Raw genomic sequence first — 24,005 nt, 5'->3', positions numbered from 1 at the left:
TAATCTCCCACCCTTCAGGCTCTCTGCCTGTATTCCTGATGAAGGGCTTTTGCCTGAAACATCGATTTTACTGCTCCTTGGATGCTGCCTGAACTGCTGTGCTTTTCCAGCACCACTAATCCAGAATCTGGTTTCCAGCATCTGCAGTCATTGTTTTTACCTTGTTTCTGCATCGTTGAGCATTTGTCAGGAATCCTTTTTGTGCCCTCTCTAATTCTTCACATCCTTCTTAAAGTGTGGCGTCCCCAACCAGGTGATGCCAAACCGGTCTTTTATATAGGTTTGACATAACATACTTATTTTAAGATGTATACCCCTACAGATAAAACTCAGGATGTTGAATGATATATGAACCACATTCTCGACAATCCTGCTACCTTCAATGATATGTGCACATACACACCCAGGTCTCTTAACTCCTGCACACACTTCTTTTATATGCCTCTCTCCCCATTCGTCTGACTCAAATGAATCATTTCACACTTCTCTACATGTAATTGTACCTGCTATGAATCCATCCCTTCCACTGACCTGCCCAAAGGGTTTCAAAGTTCTATCCTCCTTCTTCAAGTTCCATAATATCTGCAGATTTTTAAATTTGAATGTGCTGTAGGTCAGAACAAGATGAAGACATTGATTCCTGATTAATAAGCTTTCTTATAGTCCATAGAATAATGCGTTTATGGGATGTAGGCATTGCTGGCTGGGACAGCAGTCTTTAATTGCCCTTGAGAAAGTGGTGGTCAGCTAGCTTTCTGAACCACTGCATTCCATATGTTGTAGCTAGATCCACAATGCAGTCAGGGAGAAAGTTTCATGATTTTAATCTAGCAACAATGAAGGAAGAGCACTTTATTTCCAAGACAGAATGGTGAGTGATTTATGAGGAGATCTTGCAGGCCATACCTTATTTCTTCTCTGGTAGGAACATGATACTTCTCCATGATGCTTCTTCATTCTTCTACCAGTCATTACGTTCGCACTCTGAGAACAACGGCCAGTAGTCATATCCTGCTAATTTACACTTTCTGTTAACTGATCTTCACAAAAGACACTTGGATTTGTACAGACCATATGTTATTAATTTTCTGTATTCTTTGATTGTGGACTGAAATGGGAAAAGGACTCAATTAACGTTGTGGTAGGGATTGCTGCAGGTTTTAAAAACAAGTTGCTGAAAGTCATTGTAAATGGCATGTACAATGGTGAGCGAGGTTGGTCACAAATGAACTGGCACCAGAGGCTTGATACAAAATGAGATTTGACTGGTAGCAAGTAGCTAAATGGTTTGTGAAATTGTGACCAGCTGTGGAAGACAAAGACAATCTGCTTGCCAACAACTATGTGGTTAGCTTCTGTTAAGTTAACAGCTTGTGGGTGTGAGCAATTTAGCCAGAAGCCTTTGTATCAATGGAAAGGGAAGTGGTATGTTATAGTGAAGGCCTAAAGCCTGAAGAAAGCCAGTTATTTCCTGTGAGCTCTTGCTTTTAATTAACAGGTCAGATACTTCATCACTTGTCATCTCATCACTCTGTGGCTGCTATAAAGAAGTGAGAAGTATCAGGTGAAGAGATTGGAGGACACCAAGTCCTGGCAAGCAAAAGGATCATTTCAGTGAACCCTGTGGACAGGGGGCATTATTCTGCCTTTCCACATTTACTTCCCATGTTTACTCACATAGGACTTTTGTCTGAATGTGATTGTGTGTGTGTGTGTGTGGGAGTTTTATAAGAGGGTTAAACTTTTAACTCATAGCCATAAATGGTGGTAGTTCATGGATTCTAGCTACAGGTAAACAACCATTTCTTTGTAATAAATAGTATTCCTTGTTAAGTACAAAAACATACTTGGTGTTTCCAGTTAATCTACAAATCACTGGCTCTCTGATTGGGCCAGCAGTTCATCGAGGGTGTTTTGAGCCAATTCTCAACTGGCTACCACTGCAGAGTTCCATCTTACAACTCACAGGTTTGGGTCTGACTTTCGAGCCCAGCAGTGCAATAAATCAGGAATTGTTAACGTTCCAGTCTCTATCTTGCAAACACCTATTTTATGAAATGGACTTTTGAGGATTTTTAAGCAGTTTCTGTGACTGATCTTGTGTACTCACTGTCTATCAGTCTACTATAGGTCTCTCGTGTTTACGGGATCATAGCCTGCAAATTGAGAGTTGACAGCGTCTGCTTATTTTGGAACATTTGAGAGTACTTAGGAGACTATTTAGACTGTATAAAAAATAATTGTTAACATGCAGAAAGAAAACAGACACAAGCTTCTGTAAATAATAAAGGATTTAATGCAGATAAGACATAAAGCACAAACTGTTAGAGCAGAATGGCACATGCTCAGTATTATCATAAGGTTATTTGAAGTTTAGGTGAATTTGATATCTTAAGGTCAGCAGCTTGTTTGGCTTTTAATTATGCGGATTGTCATAGAGTCACACAACAAATAAACAGAATCTTCGGTCCAACCAGACCATGCTAAAAAATAATCCCAAACTAAACTAGTCCAACTTGTCTGCTCCTGACCCATTTCTCCAAACCTCTCCTATCCACGCTGTTATCCAAATGTCTCTTAAATGTTTTAATTCTACCCACATCCACCACTTCCTCAGGGAGCTCATTCCACACTCGAACAACCTTCTGTGTAAAAATTTGCCCCTCATGACTTTTTAAAATCTCTCTCCTTATAACTGTGCTGTCTAGCCTTGAAATCCCCTAACCTTGAGAAAAGACAACCACCATTAACTCTATCTATACCCTTCATTATTCTATAAACTTCTATAAGCTCTCTCTTCAATCTCCTATGCTCCATTGAAAAAAAGTCCCAGCTTATCCAGCCTTTCTTTATAACTCAAACCTTCCATATCTAGCAACATCCTGAGCCCTCTCCAGCTTAATAATATCCTTCCTATAACTGGCAAAGCAGAACTGGACACAATATTCCAGAAGAGGCTTCACCAATGTCATCTACAACCTCAACATGACATCCCAACTCCAATACTCAGAGGACTGAGCAACGTAGGCAAGCATGCCAAACGCCTTTTTTAACCACGCTGTCTACATATGTTGCAAACTTCAAAAGAATTATGTACCTGAACCTCTAGCTCCCTCTGTTCTACAACACTGACCAAGGCCCTACATTAGATATAGTCTAAATATTTAACACTTTTACTTCTCTGTTGTAGTTCCTGTATTAATAATTATGAATATGGGACAGAATCTTTCATGGTTTGAAAATTTTCAGACATTCAGATCATTTCTGGGTCTCAACACTGAATGAGTCACAGGTGCATTGACTGGTGGCGTCTTACAGTGGGGGCAATTAATAAACTAGCCTAGTGTTTGCAATTTCTTGAAGGGCAGTGGATAGGATCCTGAGACAATTGGAGAGCCAATGGCACTGCTTAGGTGGTAGCCCTGCTGGCAGAAGTGGGCACTGATCATGCAGGTCAGAGAGTGTTGAGACCAATCCAACATGGCAGATGGCAGGATATGACTGGGGGTAATGCAAGGATCAGTGCTCCAGCTGTGCACCATGTATATCAGTAATTTGACATGGTGACCAAATGCTATAAATGGGGGCCAAAAGTACTGTCTACAAATGTGAGTATGATACAAAGCTAAGTAGGAGTCTGTGTTGCGATAAAGATATAACGTTGCTTAAGGAGGTTTGAACAGGCGTAGTGAATGGACAAGAACATGACAGATAAAGTGTAAAAATGTGAGGTTATTCAAGTTGAAAGGAAGAAAAGATGTGCAGAGTATTTATTAAATGATGAGAGGTTGGAAAGTGTAATTGTGCAAAGGGACTTGGGTGTCTTTGTCAATAAGTCATTGAAGACTAACCTGCAGGTGCAGTAAGCTATGAGGAAGGCTAATGTAATATTAGTCTTTCTTGCAAGAGGATTTGAGAACAGGACTAGTAAGGTATTGCTTCAAGGTTAGACACACCTGGAGTGCTACGTGCAGTTTTGGTTTCCTTATCTCAGACTTGAATGAGATGATGGGACAGAAGAAAGATTGGACAAACTAGGCCTGGAGGCTCTAGACTTTTGTAGAATGAGAGGTGATTTCATTGAAATTTATAAAAGGGTGAGAGGGTAGATGCAGGTAAGTTGTTTCTTTTAGCTCAGGAGTCTAGAACAAATGGACAAATTTAAGAATAGGAAGGAAGCCACTTGTTTGAGTTTAAGAGAATATTTTTTCACTCAGAGGGTTGTGAACCTTTGGAATTCTTAGAGGGCTCTGGAGCTTAGCTATTGAGTATACTTAAGGTATAGATTGATGGATTTTGGATTACCAATGGTATAAGAGTTATGGGGATGGGGTGGATAAAAGACATTGAAATGTTCGATCAGCTATGATCATTGTGGCACAACAGTGGGACCAGTGAGAGGACGCACTGAGGTCTCTCCTTTACACAGCTCTGATGAGCAGTTGTCAATAATGGACAAAATCCAGAAGTGAGTGACCATAGTCATTCATCTGAATGTTCACTTAAACTGAAACTTAGAACCTAAGGGATAGTCACGCTCCATCAAACTACCTTTTCCTCTTTTATCTCATTCTCTTTGGCTTCTTTCTCACCCCTATTTTCACATTCCTTCAGTTTTTTTTTGTTTTTATCTCCATAGTTCACTTGGCTTCAGCATTGGCAAGGACGTTGGTTTGCTTTGACTCATTGAGAAGCTAGAGGGAAAGAAGGAAATATTCTGCAGGGAGAGTTATTGCAGGAGAGAGCCTCCAATATAACTAACACGCTTAGTGATGTAATGCAAGGATTCTGTTCCCATTCCACACAGTTGGCCACACTACACACAGAGAGGGCTCATTTTCATCTGGATCCCAAAACCATGCGGGACAGAAAAAGGAGTGCAGAGAAAAGGAAATGATAAAGGTGGCAAAGAAATAAAGAGGAAGAGATTAATACAGGATAATCATTAGAATATATCAATAACAATAAGCACTGTTTACTGCTTTTAACAGTAACTTCTGGATGAATCAGGTCTCAGATATCTAGCTAAAAATGCTGCATCGCACACCTGGGCTAGTCCACCATTCTGGTTCCAATCACTCTTCAAAAAAGTAGTTTTTAATAACAAATCTATCCATCTTTGAATTGGAAGCACATGCTGCTTGATGAGATTTTCATTTAAATGACAGCATGAATGAAAAACATCAAATGTTGCTTTTAATGTATAGGAATAGTACAAAGAATCCACTTCAAGTGAATTATGAAATAACTAATATTGAGCTACGGAACTGCAAACAGAAGGTAACTATTTGGCCCATCAGGTCTGCAGCAGTTCGAAGTTGTACATTTAGTCCTATTTTCTCACTATATTAAATCTTTGTTTAAACATATTGGCTTTCATATCTGGATTTAGCTTCTACCACTATTTCTAGTTTGATATGTTGGGCTAAAAATTCAAGAAGGCCTATTTTTTGAGCATGGGATCACGATATATGATGATGTGGAGGTACTGGTGTTGGCCTGGGGTGTTGGTCAGAGTCTTGAGTACAGGAGTTGGGAGGTCATGTTGCAGCTGTACAGGATATTGGTTAGGCCACTGTTGGAATATTGCATGCAATTCTGGTCTCCTTCCTATCAGAAAGATGTTGTGAAACTTGAAAGGGTTCAGAAAAGATTTACAAGGATGTTGCCTGGGTTGGAGGATTTGAGCTATAGGGAGAGGCTGGACAGGCTGGGGCTGTTTTCCCTGGACTGTCGGAGTCTGAGGGGTGACCTTATAGAGACTAGATTGGGTTGGGATATCTGGTCGGCATGGAAGAGTTGGATCGAAGGGTCTGTTTCCATACTGTACATCTATGTGACTCCATGACTCTCAGTCACACAACACCAGGTTAGAGTCCACCAGTTTCTTTGAAATCACAAACTTTTGGACCAGTTCCCCTCCACTTGTGGAGATGGAAGTGAGCTGAAAGGATGCTACTTCATGGGACCAGGAGGGTCTGAAGGCAGATCCTGAAAACATTCTGAAAAGGGATAGTGGCCATAGAATCATACAATGGCTACAACACAGAAGGAGGTCATTCAGCTTTCACGTCCGTGCCAGATCTCTGCAAGAAGCATTCAGCCAGTCCCACATTTCCCCATAGCTTTGCAAACATCTTAGGGAAGACAACTCCTGGAATTTGGTCCCTAGGAAATGGCAGGGACCTCACACAGTGATGAAAGTCAATGAAAGCATCTGCACTTGATGTTTCCTCCCCACTGCTCCGCCAATCTTTCATGCTGCAATCACTCACCCAGCAGAAATCGTAAGTAATCAGGACTCCTGTGCGGTATTCAGTTCCTTCTCCTTACCCTCATGTACCTCACAAACACCCTGCATTTCCACAAACTCAAACAAGGCCAGTAATAAGTAAAGACCCATGAAACTTTCAGATGTGCATGATTTCTTCAAATAGCTAAAGTGGAAGTCCCATTATGTTGCTGAATGCACCTTGGTGCATGCTGATAACAGACTCACAAAGCTGGTGTTTGGCAGGGGGTTCTGCCAGAAATGGGTAATATTTTTGCTTCTAAACCAACAGCTGGAATGCTGAAACCACTAATCCATTTTCTGTCCTTGTTAAAAAAAAAGGTGATCCATACCAGTCGACTATTTGGATCCAGAGTACTTTTTCAATGACTTTAAGACTTGTGTGCATCCCAATGCTTTCACATATGGATGACCAGTCGAGACTCCTGCTGGCTTTGTGCAAAGTGAACAGAGGCCATACAAACTCGAACAATTTGTTAGAAGGAAGAGGAGAAAGAGGGAGACGAATGCTTTCAACAGTAGACCATATCCGCAGAGGGTAATTACGGAACAGGTTTTGGGAACCAATTTGAAGAAGTGCTGAAACAACTTGGAAAACCTTTTACACGTGTTTCCAGAGATAGTTTAGTAGTTGCCTGAGCTTCCTTGGCAGAGAGTGGATACTGATGTTGATGTTTGTGCTTCAATCGAAGTTGAAACAACATCAGTCATCATGGTTAGGTCGAAAGTGCATTGATGTGGTTTGCCACCTTTCCATTTTGGCAGGGATGGATGCCAAGCTCTGTACAAAGTTCTCTGCCAAGTCAATGCAGAGCCCTTTATGCCTCTGCATATTGTTTACAGGCCTCTGAAAAGAATTTGCATTGTGCCAAGCATTTGCTTTCCTTAATCATCAATTGTAACCTAGTTAGTCCACCAAAGCCTTAATCTGAGCAGTCAGCAACAGTCCAGGATGTGATCAGCTCCTCTGACTAATATGCTCTTGCATTACGCTTTCCCCTATCCTGCTCCTTGTTTCACCATGTGCTGCTACTACTATGCTTTCCTTTAAATCACAGACATCATCAGTATCTTTGTTTGTTGCTTTGGGTGTGAAACTGAAGATCTACGACCCCTCTTGGTTCAAGATCGGTTAAAAGAATTGACAAATTCGATCTATTCAAAAAGCATGGGTCATTAGTTTATTGAATTAAGGTACCTTGACGTAATTCTATCCAGCAACACAGAGATTGAAGCTTCTGTGTTCCGTGGTGAAGTTGCACAATTACATTTGAAAATTACACATTATTTATATGTTTTTTAAGAAATAGTACAGCCTTAATTACAAGAAAGATCAATCAGATATAATAAGGTGACATGATTTACAGCAAGTTAATCCAATGATATTTCCTGGGAAAGGGTTCTTAATTACAAGAAGGGTCCAATCAACCGTAATAAGGTGACATGACTGAAGACAGGCTAATCCAATGGTATTCTATGCTAAAAGATATTTACGTAAATTGTCATGCCATGTACTGGTTCACGGTTAGATCAAATGGTCAATTAATGTGTCAGTATTCAGCTTTTGAAAACTCTATTGTCCTCTTATCTTTAAACCGCAACTTAATTCTGCAAATCAGCAGTATGTTCACAGGCCGTTTTATGGTATTCTTTGAAATCGAGAAACCATTTTGTTATAATAAAAATCTACATATTTTTGTTGCCTAAATTCAAATTTTAGATCCTCCGAACTAAACAATGGTGCATCTTCATTACCTCAGTGCTGTTCCTCCATTAACAGAGCAAACTGTCAGCCTTGAGTATATGGAAATAAAGAAGAGTCACAGGTAGATATGATAGCGAAGAAGGTGTTTGGTATGCTTGCCTTTATTGATCAGTGCGTTGAGTATAGGAGTTGGGAGGTCATGTTGTATCTGTACACAATATTGGTTAGGTCCAAAAATAGAAGGCATTGGTTGAAAATGAGAGGGGAAAGATATAAAAGGGACCTGACGGGCAATTTTTTCACATCTGTATAGAATGAGCTGCCAGAGGATTGGGAGGAAGCTAGTACAATTACAACACTTAAAATGTATCTGGATGGGTAAATGAATAGGAATGGTTTTGAGGGATATGGGCCAAATGGGACTAGATTAATTCAGGATATCAGGATGAGTTGGACCAAAAGGTGTGTTTTTGTGCTGTATATCTCCATGACTCTTTGACTCACAAAGGGACAAATGTTAGATTGCAGTGAGGAGAAAGAAGAAGGTAAATAGTATATTCTTATTCCATATGTACCTTCTAAATTAAGAGAAATTACAGAATGAGAGAGAAGTTGGATGTGAAAACAGAGATTGGATATTGTGATCAAAATCCTGAAATTTATATATACATGTAGTCCCTGGATTGTGAATGGGGTTCATTCTGGAGTCTGCAAATAAATGTGTACACAAATTGGATCACAATGCAGGACAATGGTAAAGCAGCTGTTTGTAAGTACAAGAAATTACCATGTGTTGGGTTTTTAAAATTACAGGAGAAAGTGAGGTCTGCAGATGCTGGAGATCAGAGCTGAAAATGTGTTGCTGGAAAAGCGCAGCAGGTCAGGCAGCATCCAAGAAACAGGAGAAGGTCTCATGCCCGAAACGTCGATTCTCCTGTTTCTTGGATGCTGCCTGACCTGCTGCGCTTTTCCAGCAATACATTTTCAATTTTTAAAATTACACCCCTTTTTGGGGTCACATTCGGAAGTATGAGTGTTTGTAAATTGGGGAACACCTGTACTTTTAATATCATTAATGTTAAATTTGGATGTTTAAGTAATCATAGATACATTTCTCTATTCAGCTGAAAGAATTAATAATTGTAAGTATTTTAATGGCCATGGTGCTTTCTAAAAATAGTTTGTGATAGTTAGTTTTCAAAACTAATTGGGTTTTGTGTACTTATGAGATGTTAAACAGTTAGTATGGTAAACATTTATGCTTCAGAGTTTCTGTTAGAAGCTTCAGGACTTTTTGTTTAGCTTAGGAGAAATATCCATTGCTTACAGAAAAACAGAGAGAGACTTCTTCAATTTTTACTTCCAGTTCTGGGCAGTTTTGCAGAGTCCTTCAATAAAGACAGTTGTGATCTGAGAAGGAGAGAGGTTAGTAAAGCAAAATTACCTTTGAGTAAGCAGTTAGTGATAGTCCTAGACCAGAAATGTTTGAATAAAACCCTGAAGAGTTTATTCAGTGTGTAGTGTATTTCAGCTCAGGTGTTTGATAGTTCCAAGATCAAGCTCAAAGTGTTTAGAATCTGGAAGTTAAAGTTTATATTTAAATTAAACCTCTCAAGGTGTTAGAGAAAGGGTCTCTGGTACAAGTTAGTATAAGTGGTACCTTAGGGTTTTGTACAAGAGATTCTTTTGGGATCTGCGAAGGATTATTTTGGGATTGATTGTACTTTACTTTTACCATATTTTTATAAATATTTAAGTTTGTCTTATATGTAAATAGATTAGTTTATACCTTTTAAAAATCTGTTCTTACTTAATAAACTTCTGTTTAATGTTAAAACAAAATCTACAAAATTGCACACTTATGTTTCAGTGTGAGACCATCTTGTTAAAACCAAAGCAAACCAAATTATAATCTATCAAGATGGATTTCATTCTGGGACATGCCTTGTACAGTAATGTCATCTGCCTTGTAATAATATCAGGGGTTGGAACATAACAGAATGCAGAAACCCTCATCTACAACTGCTTCCACAATGACCTTTCCCATAATGTTCAGTGCTCTCTCTGCCATAGGGATTGAAATATCACGGAATCATAGAATCATAGGCTTGGATATGGGCTAGTGGGCTACAGTACTGGGATTTAGTGTAATACTGAGAATTTTGTTTGCAGAGTAATTTATTTAGTATTTTGGTGACAATCCTACACGAGGGACCATCTAGATAGTTATAAATTAATAGAAATTTATTTTTAATTAGAGAGTTGCTAGAGGGTCAAAGTGGCAGTCAGCAGTGTGGTATGTTTCTCCCACAGATTATGGGAAATCAGACACAGTTCAAATCTCCCTGACAACTCCAACTGCAGGAAATGTGTCCAACTACAATTCCTGACAGAATGCGTGGATCAGTCGGAGGGACATTTGAACACCCTTAGGAGCATGCAGAAAGCAGAAAGCATCATAGACGGGAGTTTTAGATTTGTGGTCACACACAAGGTTCAGGCAGATAGATGGGCGATCACTAGAAGGGCAGGCAGAGAGTGCAGAAGTGCCCTGTAGTTATCCCCCTCTCTAACTAGTATATTATTTTGGAGACTGTGGGGATGGGTTGCCCAAGAGGAGGTGGTGACAGTAGCAGCCAGAGCAGTGGCATCACTGGTGGCTCTGTATACAACAGGGAGGGTCAAAGTTCAGTGGAGCAGTAGTAATATATTAGAACTCCATAGTCAAGGACACCATGATGGTGTGTTGCCTCCTTGGTGCTAGGGTCAGGGATGTCTCTGAGCAGGAGCAGGATATTCTTAAAAGGGAGGGTGAACAGCCAGAGGCAATCACATCCTTTCTGTAGTGTGGTGGCCAGAACTGCACACAATACTCGAGCTATGGCCTAACCAAACTTCTGTGCAGCTCCAACATATTTAACTTCCCAGCTCTTCTAATCTATGCTATGACTGGTAAAGCCAAACATTTGAATGCCTTCTTAATGATCCTACTAATCTGTCCTGCTACTTTCAGGGTGAAAAATCCAAGATCTCTCTGTTCCTCTGAGCTTCCTAGTGTTTTGCCATTCATTTGAGTATCTATACTCGCTTGTCTTGTTCAATCTTCCCAAGTGTATCACCTCACACTTACCACTGCTCTGCCCATCTGACCAACTAGTTTATATTCTCCTGTAACTTGAGACCTTGTCACTGACAACCACCTGGTTAATCTTTGTGTCATTTTCAAACTTATTTATCATCTCTCTCACATTCTCATCTACACTGTTTATGGATATCAGAAAGCAGTCTCCCCCTTTGACCACAGACCTGAAATATCAAGTTTGGTTTCCTGATGGTGATGGGTGTCCTGCCAGTGGGGTAGTAAACCTACACCAGGTCATCAATGGGCCACATTACTCCAATGCAACTAATCAGAAGGAGAGCAGCTCAGCAGCCTCAGAAACACTGTTGTTAGCAGTTACCATTATTTAGGCTGCTCATGCAAGTCAAGTGTATAATAATGTTTGTACACTTGCATAGCTCATACCACACTGCTGACTGCCATTTTGACCCCCTGCAGGCTCCCAGGCCAGCTGGGCACGCCCTGTCAAGTGGGCAGTTCTTGCTACAGACATGTGATCATAGCTGTCAGCGTATGTCTCAATGACCCAAAAGAGCACCAAATTATAAACTCCATCACCTGCAGAGCCTTATATCTGCTGGTAAAACTGAAGTCATTGGAAATCAAGATATCCACGGGTGGGAGATATGAAACTGGACTTAATGGGAATTGGAAGTCAAACCTCGCAAATTGGACGATGATTGTAGTTGTTGGAGGTCAGTCATCTCAACTCCAGGACATATGTACAGGAGATGTCCTTGCCACAGATGACATATTGGCACTGTGGTTAGCACTGCTGCCTCACAGCGCCATAGACCCAGGTTTGATTCCAGATGTGGGTCACTGTCTGTGTGGAGTTTGCACATTCTTCCTGTGTCTGCATGGGTTTCCTCCCACAGCTCAACGATGTGTGGGTAAAGTGGACCGGCCATGCTAAATTGCCTTGTAGTGCTGAGGGATGTATAGACTAGGTGGGTTAGCTATAGTAAATGTGTGATTAGATAGTTAGGGTGGGAGGCTGAGTTTGGGTGGGATCTGTTCAGAGGGTCAGTGCAGACCTGATAGACCAAATGACCTCTTTTGTACCGTAGGCATTCTATGACTCTGTGAATTCCTCAGTGTAGTAGCCTAGACCCAACGTACTTCAGCTGCTTCCTCAATGATCTTTCCTCCATCAGAATTGGGGATGCTTGCCAATGATTTCATAATGTTCAGCAGCAGTCACTGGAAAGTGGCTCATATCCATATGCAGCAGGATGAATAACATCAAGAGTTGTGGTCAGTGGTAAGTAGCAATACCAGACTATGGTAATTTCTAACAAAAGAGAAGCTAACCATCTTCCCTCAACATTCAATAGCATTACCATCTCTGAATTCCCTACTGTCAATTGCCTGGTCAGCGATGACTTCTGCAGACTCACCAAAGACTGACCTAGTCATGAGTGTGATGGAACCAATTACTTGAATGAGTGTAGTTCTAACAACACTAAGGAAGCTCAACACCATCCAGGTCAAGGTAACCCACCTGATGAGCATTCCTTCCTGCTGATACACAACGGCAGCAAGGTACAAGATGCATGGCAGCAATTTACCAAAACATCTACCAAACCTGAAATGTCATTCATGTAGAAGTACAAAGGCAGCAGGTGCAGGAGGATAACACCACCTGTAAGTCTCCTTCCAAACCGTACACCATCCTGACATTGAAATATATCACTGTTCTTTTATTAGCAGGAATAAAATCCTAGAATTCACTTTTAAACACCATTTTGAGTGAACCTACAGCACATGGACTACAAGGCATGTCTCCCCACTACCTTTGCCAGAGTATTAAGATTATAAACAATGCTGGATTTGCCACTGATACTGACTTCCCATTAAACAAAAACTGCCTGCAGGCACAGGAAGAGGCCCTTAATTGACCTTTTAAGTAGCTCATTTGGGCCCCAAGCAGATGTGCCATCTGCAACCTTCCTGCTACTGGCAAAGTGCCCTGGCAGTGATAAGCAGATGTGATCTCTTGGGAAAGCACAGCAGGTCAGGCAGCATCCTGAAGGGCTTTTGCTCAAAACGTCAATTTTCCTGCTCCTCGGATGTTGCCTGACTTTCTGTGCTTTTCCAGCGCCATTCTAATCTAGACTCTGATTTCCAGCATCTACAGTCCTCACTTTTGCCTAGATATGATCTCCTGCCAATTTTCCAATATTCCCATTTCCAGTGTATCCAGAGAGGGTTTGTAAAATTCATCTCATTGACACTTCCAGGCTGGCTGCAAAGTTCCACCCAATTTTATTTAGAAGTCTCCTCCTTGTTTCCATCATCTCTTCTCTCCTTATTTGTCTCCTCCAGCCCTGCCGCCCTTGAAACCTCAAATTCTGACCTTCTGGGGGGGGGGTGACTCACCAATTTTGCTTGGAGCTGTGCTTCAGTCATCTCGACTCCAAAGTCAAGAAATCCTTTGTCATTCTGAGCCTTATCGCCATGAAGCCTCCTTTCCCCAGAGAGACACCCTTTCCTGTAGAGAGGATTCATTCATCAGCACCAACTGCTCTGCCTCCCTGGCACCATTTGTAGCTGGAAGGAATTCCCTCTCTAAAACATTCCACTCCATTTCCTCTCTGACCTCCTTTAAAATGCTTCTTAATGCCAACTTCTTTACCCAACGTATTGTTCCAATAACTCCATCAGTACCTCAGCATCAAATCTGATAATTGTGAAGCAAATTGAGGCTTTAACATTGATGATTAAAGGCACTATTTAAATGATTATTGTGGTCACATGAAATAAAGAACTAATGAACAAAGTTGTAATTTGAAATTGTGATTATGTCAAATCACATTGATGATTCTGTTGGCTGTAAAATGAGGTTCTGGGTCAGACTTTCTACTGTAGGCTGTTTCAATTTGTCAGGTGCTATGGCTTTGTGGTACGATTATCCAATCGCAGTGAGTTTTGTTTTAATACTTAAAACAGAGTCTTTTGACATAGCATAGTCATTTATTACTTATGGCCAACTAGATTTCACCAAATGCTCTAAGTCAAAATATTATAATTAATCTGCTTACTGGTTTATCTTATGCCTCTTTCTGAATATATTTATTCATTTGAAAAACCATATTGCACAAAGGGATACTGAATCACAAGGATAGAACATTAAATGCAAAGGTGTAATTGGTTAATTCATCACTGTGTCAGGAGCACTGGTGATAAACAATGCTGAAAAACTGATATAGATTTATATTATATATTAACAATAATGCAATTTAAATGGTTTCTTCCCAGTAACTCAACCAAGGGTATGAGCATTTCTCTTTCTAATCAGAGGAAAGCTATTTGTTGCTGCAGAATAGAGCTATACTATGATTAGAACAAATGTTCTAATTATTCCACTTTTCATACTGACAGCAACTGATATTTAAGTCCAGACTATTATTTACATTTGTGTCCTGTATAAAATGGTTTAGTAGAGGGGTCATTAATCATGGAGGTATCCTGCTCAAATGAACTCATAGTATACTTCCCAATGCTCAATGAATTAACTTAAAAGGACAACCTCAGATCAGTTTCATACCATTTGGTGATTTAATAACAATTAATGCCATATTAAATACCACTTTATACGTTGGCGGATGTAGGTGCTGCAGATGCTGGAAATCAGAGTCTAGATTAGAGTGGTGCTGGAAAAGCACAGCAGGTTAGGCAGCTTCCGAGGAGCAGGAAAATCAATGTTTCGGTCAAAAGCCCTTCATCGGGAATGAAGGTAGGGAGCCTCTGGGGTGGACAGATAAATGGGAGGGGGTTGGGGCTGGGGGGAAGGTAGCCAAGAGTACAATAGGTGGATGGAGGTGGGGATGAAGGTGATAGGTCAGAGAGGAGGGTGGAGCAGATAGGTGGAAAGGGAGATTGGCTGGTAGGGCAGGTCATGGGGATGGTGCTGAGCTGGAAGGTTGGAACTGGGGTAAGGGGGGGGAAGGGAAATAAGGAAACTGGTGAAGTCCACATTGATGCCCTGGTTACACATTGACTCCTTTTGTAGTGATCCACAAGGGCAGCAATGCATACCATATATAGGATGCACCACAGAAAATTATCAAACCTCCTTCAACAGCATCTTCCAAACCTGTGAACTCTAACGTCTAGAAAGACAAAGGCAGCAGTACTGGGAACAGCACCGTCTGCAAGTTCCTCTCCAGGTCACACCTCATCTTGACTTGGAAATATATCACTATTTCATCAGTCTCACTGGGTCAAAATCTTGAAACTCCCTCCTTCACAGCACTGTGAGTATACCTACAGCATAGAGACTGGAACAATTCAGAAACACCGCTAACCACCACCTTCTTCAGGTCAAATAAACAATGGACACTAAATATGACCTTGTCATCAATGCATGCATCCTCAGAATGAAAAAGGAAATGTTGAGAAAAGGGAGGGTAAAAACAAATGAAAAGTCTATCAAAGTGCTGGTAAAGACAATCAGCATTATGCAGTCCATCTATTGAGATGTTGGAAACATTTTACTCGACATGTTTATTCTATTTCTGCAATGTTGTTAAATGGAAAAGCTTCATGAGCTCCCATGTTCAGGAATTTTGCTTGAGTATTTTGGCAAGGAAATCAGATCTAATAATATTCAATACATTGTCTTATACCTAATTGCTAATCCCACTGTTTGCAAATTTTAATTAAAAGATTGCTTACAGCAAGTTGAGATTTTCTCATAATCGATGGAATTTGAAGAAAAACCCTTATTTTTTTTACTGACACAAAAATAGAAATTGCTGGAAAAGCTCAGCAGGTCAGGCAGCATTTATGAAAAGAAATCAGAGTTAATATTTCAGGTCGAGTGACCCTTCCTCAGAACTGATAGTAGTTAAGAAAATGTCATTTCTTTTGCAGAAGAGAGGGTGAGGGGAGGGGGTAAGGAGTAAATGGCAGGTGGGGATAGAGCCCAAAGAAAATGAAGAACATTTCAACAGACAAAGGATTGGAATAATTTTACTGACTCTGTTAAAAGAGAGTAATGGAAGGTCCAGCCACAGATAGTGATAGGGAGAAAGAGCAGTCGGTGCTGTTAAATGAGTCCTCTTTGAAGGATAGCATGTCTTTGGGAGAAGGAAGTCTCATGGGGAGAAGAATCAGACCGATAAAGCATTTTCTCAATGAGATGTAAATGACAGACTGAATTCCACACAAATACTGTGACTTCCTTATGTAACCTTAATTTCCCTTCATGTTTATAATGATCTAATGCCAGTGGAATGAATAATAAATGATACTTTGTGTGTGTGGGTGTGTGTGAGAGAGAGAGAGAGAGAGAGACAGACAGACAGAGGCTTGGTTGATCTCTTGTCTGCACAATCTCCTACCAAAACATTGAATGATTTACCTTGTGGGAAGCAGCTAGAAGGTATACCACAGATGCTCACTAAGACTAATCTCGTTTCTAGCATCAAAGCAGGGACTGCATGAATTGTGTGTTCTTGTTTGGACATGCAGTGGAGTGGGTAATAATTTGAAATTAGGATGTATGGCAAAATTAAGCAATTATGAATATTCATCTAAATGTTACGGGGTGAATGTTCATATTAAAATAATTAGAACAATCAGATGGCAGTTATTTTCGGTCCCAACAGGAACAAGAACATCAATGGGCTGGTGATGAAAGTAGTGTTGAGAGTGTGTTGCTGGAAAAGCACAGCAGGTCAGGCAACATCCGAGGAGCAGGAAAATCGATGTTTCGGGCCGGAGCCCTTCATCAGGAATGAGAATGAAAATAGTGGCACTGACTAACACATCGGTTTCCCAATGTCTTTCTTATCTCTGCTAATATTCTTCAGAACCTTCAGTCTGTTCCTGATTCCAATGAAGATTGTCAGAGAGTTCATTTGGAGTTTACTCAGGAACATGGAGAGAAACACAGACTGCACCCCTGGGAGATCATGTTAATGGCAGTGACTACACAGAGGGGAGCAGGGTCACAATTACTCCCAACGAAGAGCAAATAGCTTAGACGATGGCTCAACCATTGGAACCTGGTCTGCTCAGCCTGAAAGGAGAGTGACCAGGAATTTACATTTTCTTTTTTTTGAAGTGTAGGGCTCAGGCATCTTTACAGGGAAGAGGCACCCTACCTGCAGCAGTGAGAAAATCCACCGGATCAAGTGCCGTCAGAGACTTATAAGCTGCACAGTGGTCTTCTTATCAGAGACCCCCTCTCTCCCTTCTACCCCCAGCTCAGTATCCCCAGTCTACCTGAAACTGCCAACAGTCAGTCAGAGCCTGAAAGCCACAGTTGGTGGAGGCCTAGGCACCTCAGCCATGGAGGTTGGGACCAGCAACATTTTGGGGAGGGGGAATATTGTTCCTGGGCAGAGTGGTTTTCAGACCCAACCTTCATCTCCCCAGACTGGGGGAAATGGAGGTTCCTGCTTCACCTAGGACCCCTTCCATTGAGAGGTGGGCAACCCTGTTTTCCCGGATAGCACTCTTCTCATCAGTTGAGAGGCAAATAATCAGGCCAGTAGAAGTTTGAGGACCAAAGCATAGTTTACAGAAGCTGATCATTCAGTCCAATCAGTCATAGAAACCCTACAATTTGGAATAAGGTCATTTGGTTTCTCGAGTCTGCATCGACAGTCCAAAGGCATCCCATCCAGTCCCAGACACCTACGCTATCTCCGAACCCTGCATTTCCCATGACTAATCCACCTAACCTGCACATCACTGGACTTGGGAGGAAACCAGAGCACCCGATGGAAACCCACAAAGACACAGAGAGAACATGGAAATGCCACACAGACAGTCACCCAAAGCTGGAAGTGAACCTGGGTCCTTGGTGCTGTGAGGCAGTAGTGCTAACCACTAAGCCACTATGCTGCCAGTGTTTGTGCTCCATAGTGTCATAGACTCAGAGTTATACAGAACGGAATTAGACCCTTGGGTCCAACCAGACCATACCAACCATAATCATTAACTAAACTAGTCATAACCTGCCTGCTCCTGGCCCATATCCCTCCATACGTCTCCTATCCATGCACTTATCCAAATGTCTTTTAAATGTTGTAGGAGAAAGTGAGGACTGCAGATGCTGGAGATCAGAGCTGAAAAATGTGTTGCTGGAAAAGCGCAGCAGGTCAGGCAGGATCCAAGGAGCAGGAGAATCGAGATTTTGGGCATTAGCCCTTCTTCAGGGCTTCATTCCTGAAGAAGGGCTTATGCCCGAAGCGTCTTTTAAATGTTGTAATTCTACCCACATCCAGCATTTCCTCTGGAAGTTCATTCCACACACACAAACTACCCTCTGTGTAAAAAATTTGTCCCTTGTGTCTTTTTAAAATCTTTCTTCTCTCACCTTAAAAATACGCCCCCGGTCTTGAAATCCTCCATCCTAGGGAAAATACATCTACCATTAACTCTATCTATACCCCTTACTATTTTGTAAACTTCTATGAGGTTTCCTCACAACCTCCTATGCACCAGTAATACAAGTCCCAGCCTATCCAGCCTTTATAACCCAAAAACATCCATACCCAGCAATGACCTGCTAAATCTCTTCTGAATGCTCCACAGCTTAATAATATCCTTCCCTCAGGTTGTAAGTTTGCTTGCTGAGCTCAGCTAGCAAACTGACAACCTAAACCTCAACCTGAGCTACAAATCTTCTCAAAACTCGCAGATATCCTTCCTATAACAGGGAGACCAGAACTGGACATAGTTCTCCAGAAGCAGCTTCACCAACATCCTGTACAACCTCAACATAACATCCCAACGCCTATACCCAAAGGTCTGAGCAATGTAGGCAAGCTCAACACTTTCATAACCACCCTACCTTCCAGAATAATGGCTCCCATGGTCTGTTTAAATTCAGGACCACAATCTTTCAGAACCTGATCCAATCACACCTACAACTGGCATCCCGAAACATCCATTCTCCATTTAATTATCTTTCAACTTGGAAACTTTGGGGCCAGGACTGGTTCCCCTAGTGTTTGTTTTCTCCACTGATCTGTAGTATTTATATGGCAAAAGTGAGGACAGCAGATGCTGAAGATCAGACTCAAGATTAGAGTGGTGCTGGAAAAGCACAGCAGGTCAGGCAGCATCTGAGGAGCAGGAAAATCCCTCAGATGCTGCCTGACCTGCTTTGCTTTTCCAGCACCACTTTAATCTTGACTGTAGTATTTATATGTAGAGTCCATTCAACCTTGTGTCCTGTTCCAGTAGGTGGAGCTGATTCAACCCATTTCTCTTCATTTTCTCAACTCTTTTCATATTCTTTCTTTGAGTGGTTATCCAATTATGTTATAGTTTCTGCCTCAATAAAGAAATGACTAGAAAAATATTCATTCCCTGTTTTCAAACCTAAAGGGAATATTTTAAATTTACAACCCTAATTTTCAGGTTGTTGGTCACATAGGAATAGATTGGAAATGGGAGTTCCCTTTAAAACTGATATTGTGAAAATATATTTTAGTATTCCATGTTTAATATTTCTGATATAGCATGAGACCTCACTTACCAAATGTAACATTTGTTACAGTTGTAACTATTCTTCTGCAAATGTAAACAAAAGATTTATCTGGTGATAAATTGTCTTTGAGAAAATGAGTTTGTGTTCTTAGAAAGAATGAAAACTGACCTTCAAATGGACGTGGCAAGGGGAAACAGTCATCCTGACATCATGAGCAGCTGCCCCATGGTCATTGGCTGAAAGATTTCAGTTTGTGATGGACACAGCATAGATTGCCAGTCCCCACAATAAGGGATATCATATGGGGAGGTGGGGTGGGAGGAAGAGATGGAGAGAGAGGGTCCAGGGGAAAAGAGCCATCATCTTCTTTTGGAGAAGACCAGGATTTCTCCTACATCAGCTGGAGGGAAGAACAAAGACTTACCATCCCAAAGACTGCACAACATCAAGGACAAACATTCCATCATTCCAAAACAAATGCCTGCCCCTCCATTCTGCAGAATGGCTTTAGAATCGGAAAAAAAATTCTTATATTTCTTTACTTTGTCTAATTTGATAGTGCATTGTATATAAACTGCTGTTTCTTAATAAATATAATGAACTATTTGCAAACTGCTTACAAATAGCTAACTGTCTATATTAGTAACTGTGACCTCAAATGTCCAAAATCTAACAATAGATTAGCCATTCAGCCCTCTGTCCTGTTTTGCCATTTACATAGATTGTGGATGAACCACATCTATATTTACTTAATGGAAACAATCTTTCACTACTTGCCATTTGTACCATACCAAATTGCAAATTTTAAGTCCCTTGAAAAGATTTGCCAATTACAGGGTCTACTTTGATGGCTGTTTTGATTTAGTGTGATGGAAAATTGTAAAAAATTCTACTGCAGATCCTACATAAAAATGGTAGTGATATAATTACCCATAATTTGATGTTGTATGCACTCATCAAATGAAATCACAGGCACTGAAATCTCTCATCTGTAAAGCTGTGCCTATGTTTGAAACATTAAATGTTTAATTGAAATCAATATTAAAGGTCACTTCTGTAAATGATTAAAGTTGATTGGGTGACAATTTATTAAATAAATGAAGATTAATTTAATTAATTATGTGCTTTCAATCTTTGCATTTTTGTGAATAATGTAAAGAGGTCATTTACTTCATCTTGACTTTGACAGCATTCACCCTTGAGTTCAATCTCTGTTACATTTGCAAATTCTTTTACTATTTAATTTTGTCTTTTGTGACTCAGCTTATTCTTTCCACTTCCAATATTATTGTCAGTGTTTTCATTTTTCTTGATAACAGGATTATGAACAGAGAACTCAGTTTACTTCAACCATTATTGCTGCTTCTTCTATGGGATCCTCCTTATCTTTTAAATTGAACAATTTTCACAATAAATCTTACAAGTTCTTTATGTAGTCAAAACAAATAAATCATTTTTCATTCTTGCACTAAAGCTATAATTATATTTTACAAAGACTATGTTGTATTATTGAATTGGGAAATAGATAATTTGAGTAAAGCTGATTTTTAATGAAGTATCATGACTGAATCAAAGGGGTCAGGACTAAAACCATATTTCAAAGCCAAATATAGTTCCTTTTTTGTTACAGACTCCTGTAATTTCCCAGCTCATACCTTTTTGCAATTTCCTTTTTAAATATATTTTTAAACGACTTCACATTGCTCTGCAGCAGATTATGTTTATCATCCACTTGTCCACTTTTCTAACCTCCCCAGTCCACAACACACTTTTGTGCATATTTTGTCAATTTTTAACTTGATTTTCCCACACAAGTTTGATATTCTTAGCAATTTTCATATAATTCTTCTTCCATCTTTGTCCAAATTGCTTAGAAAATGGAAATCAAAAGAGAGAAAGAGAGAGCAGAAAACTCAAGTAAAGATCTCTGAGTGACATTCTGGCAGATTAAAATCACCTCCATTTACCCTACTTGTTGCGCTCTGCAATCCATATTATTGCATCTACATTTTCTTTAATGCCATCTGTTTTAATTTTGTGACATCTTTTGTGGTACTTTAACAAATGCTTTGAAAAAAAGTCCATATGTAAGCAATGCCACAAAATTAAACTAACATAGTAAAGCATAGCTAACATTCATACAATTTGCCTGTTCTTGACAGATCAAGTCTGTCTCTGTGTTCACTAACTTCTTCCTATACTAGGCATTCAAGAGGTAAACACTCAAGTTTAAAATTAGTAATTGGATACCAGTGTCAAATCTTTGATTTGTGCAATTGTTGGTCGAGTTGTCCCTCCTGCAACACAAAATTATAAAATTACATTTCAATTCACAACTGCATCTACATTTTCTTTAGCTTACCTGTTCTTTCTTGACAGACTTTACACATTCCACTGTCAGTCATGATCTTCACCTGTACTTAGAATAGAATAGAATCCCTACAGTGAAGAGTAATGACCTAGACCCATTCCCCTGCCCTATTATTCTACATTTACCCTGATTAATGCACCTAACCTACACATCCCTGAACACTGTGGGCAATTCAGCACGGCCAATTCATCTAACCTGTACATGTTTGGATTGTGGGAGGAAACCGGAGCACCTGGAGGAAACCAATGCAGACACGGGGGGAATATGCAAACTCCACACAGTCATCTGAAACAGGAATTGAACCCAGGTCCCTGGTGCTGTGAGGGTGCTAAATTTATTGGATGCATATAAAAGATTTGATCAAATGTAAAATTGTTATGGTGATTTTTCTTGGCTAGGGCACCTGAACTGGCTCATCATCCACATCTTCCATCAATAGTGTGCGATTTATGATTAACAGAATATATTATAGCAACTTTCCAAGATCCCTTCATCAGCACCTACATCCTCTGTCATGTCCATCACTGAGGGAGTACATCAGCAGTACTGTCATGGAATACCTTCACTTCCAAGTTCCCCTTCAGACTATTCAGCATTCTGACTTGTATGTTCTTCAAAAGTGCTGAATCAGCATTCTGGTCTCTACTGACCAGCATTCTGGGAGCACTGTTAGTGTAGAGGAAACAGTGAGGTTCAAGGCCTCCAAGTCACTAATGTCACAGAAATCCCTATAATACCATTTCAAAGTCAAGATTGGTCTTTCACGTTTAAGGAGTCCTTTTCTTTCAACTTCACTGTCTGGCTTCTGCTATTTCCCTTTTTGTAGATGACTATTTTGTTTTTTGTAATGTAACATTAGTTTTGCTAGTCTTCACTCTCTTCGTTTCCTTACCAAATCTTTTATAATTAATATTTTTTTCTTCATTAAACTATGTGTATATGCCAAATATCTTTTTTATAGTTAATTTTCTGCAACTTTTATATTTATTCATGAATTTGATGCGATATAGCTGTCCCTGTAAGACTGGTCAGAATATATTTAACATATATCATATTTATCCAGCTTTTAAATATCTCTGACCATTGCCCTGCTGTTTAATCTGCCATTTTCTGATCCAATTAAGCTGAGCTAACTTTATTTCACATCAAGTAAAATTAATTAGTTTCCAGTCAGGCACCTTTGTCTCAGGCCCCTTTTTATGATCTATTCTCTGTGTGCATTTAATAAGGCTCTAGTCACTATTTCACAAGTATTTTCAAATCTTGCTTGATATATCTGTTAAAACATGTTTGTGTTCCAACCTACAATTGCAAAAAAAAGGTTATTGGAGGGTAAATATTGTAATCTATTAATAAGGAAATCAGTTGTATATTAATTGCACTTTATGTGATCGTTTTGATTCTGAGTATTCCAGAATGTTTATGAGAAGAACCAATCATCATACTAAAGAGAATGGTAAGATGTACATGTATAGAATTGTAGCAATCAAAGTTGTTCACTAAGAGAAATATTCAGATATTTCACAGGAAGGTGTGGTGTGAACAATTGTAAATTACAAATCAGAGACTATACATCATTGGCAATGGCGAGAAAGGAAGGCCAATAGGAGATGCATTTAAAAATAGGACACATGCAGGCTTGCTCTCTCTGTTGTCATGGCAACAGCTCTATCTATTTTGTATATGTTCATTTGTAACAAGGGAGGGAAAAGTACGTCATACATGCTCTAGTTGGCTGAGACGCTACAAAAGGTCATGAGAACTGGCTGAAAAGGCATAAGTTAACATGGAGGGTGTGATAGATCATGGAGGTCTAAATGTCCTGGTTTGACACAACTTGAGAGTGCGTGGAGAGGGTGGTATGAGAGGTGAAGCCTGGAGTGCTGATCTTTGCTTTATTCTTTCTTTGGCAGAGTCAAAAAAACATAATTGCACAAAGTTTCCCCCAGTCCCTATCAACTTTCCAGAAGCAATAACCATGACTTCCCTTTTCACTTCATAGCTTTCACCACCCACACCCCCAGCCCACCCACCCAAGGATGAAAATCTGAACTTGTGGATAAC

This window comes from Chiloscyllium plagiosum, chromosome 5 (genome assembly GCF_004010195.1).
Source record: "Chiloscyllium plagiosum isolate BGI_BamShark_2017 chromosome 5, ASM401019v2, whole genome shotgun sequence".
In the NCBI taxonomy this organism is placed as follows: Eukaryota; Metazoa; Chordata; class Chondrichthyes; order Orectolobiformes; family Hemiscylliidae; genus Chiloscyllium; species Chiloscyllium plagiosum.
This window is presented reverse-complemented; position numbering follows the sequence as displayed.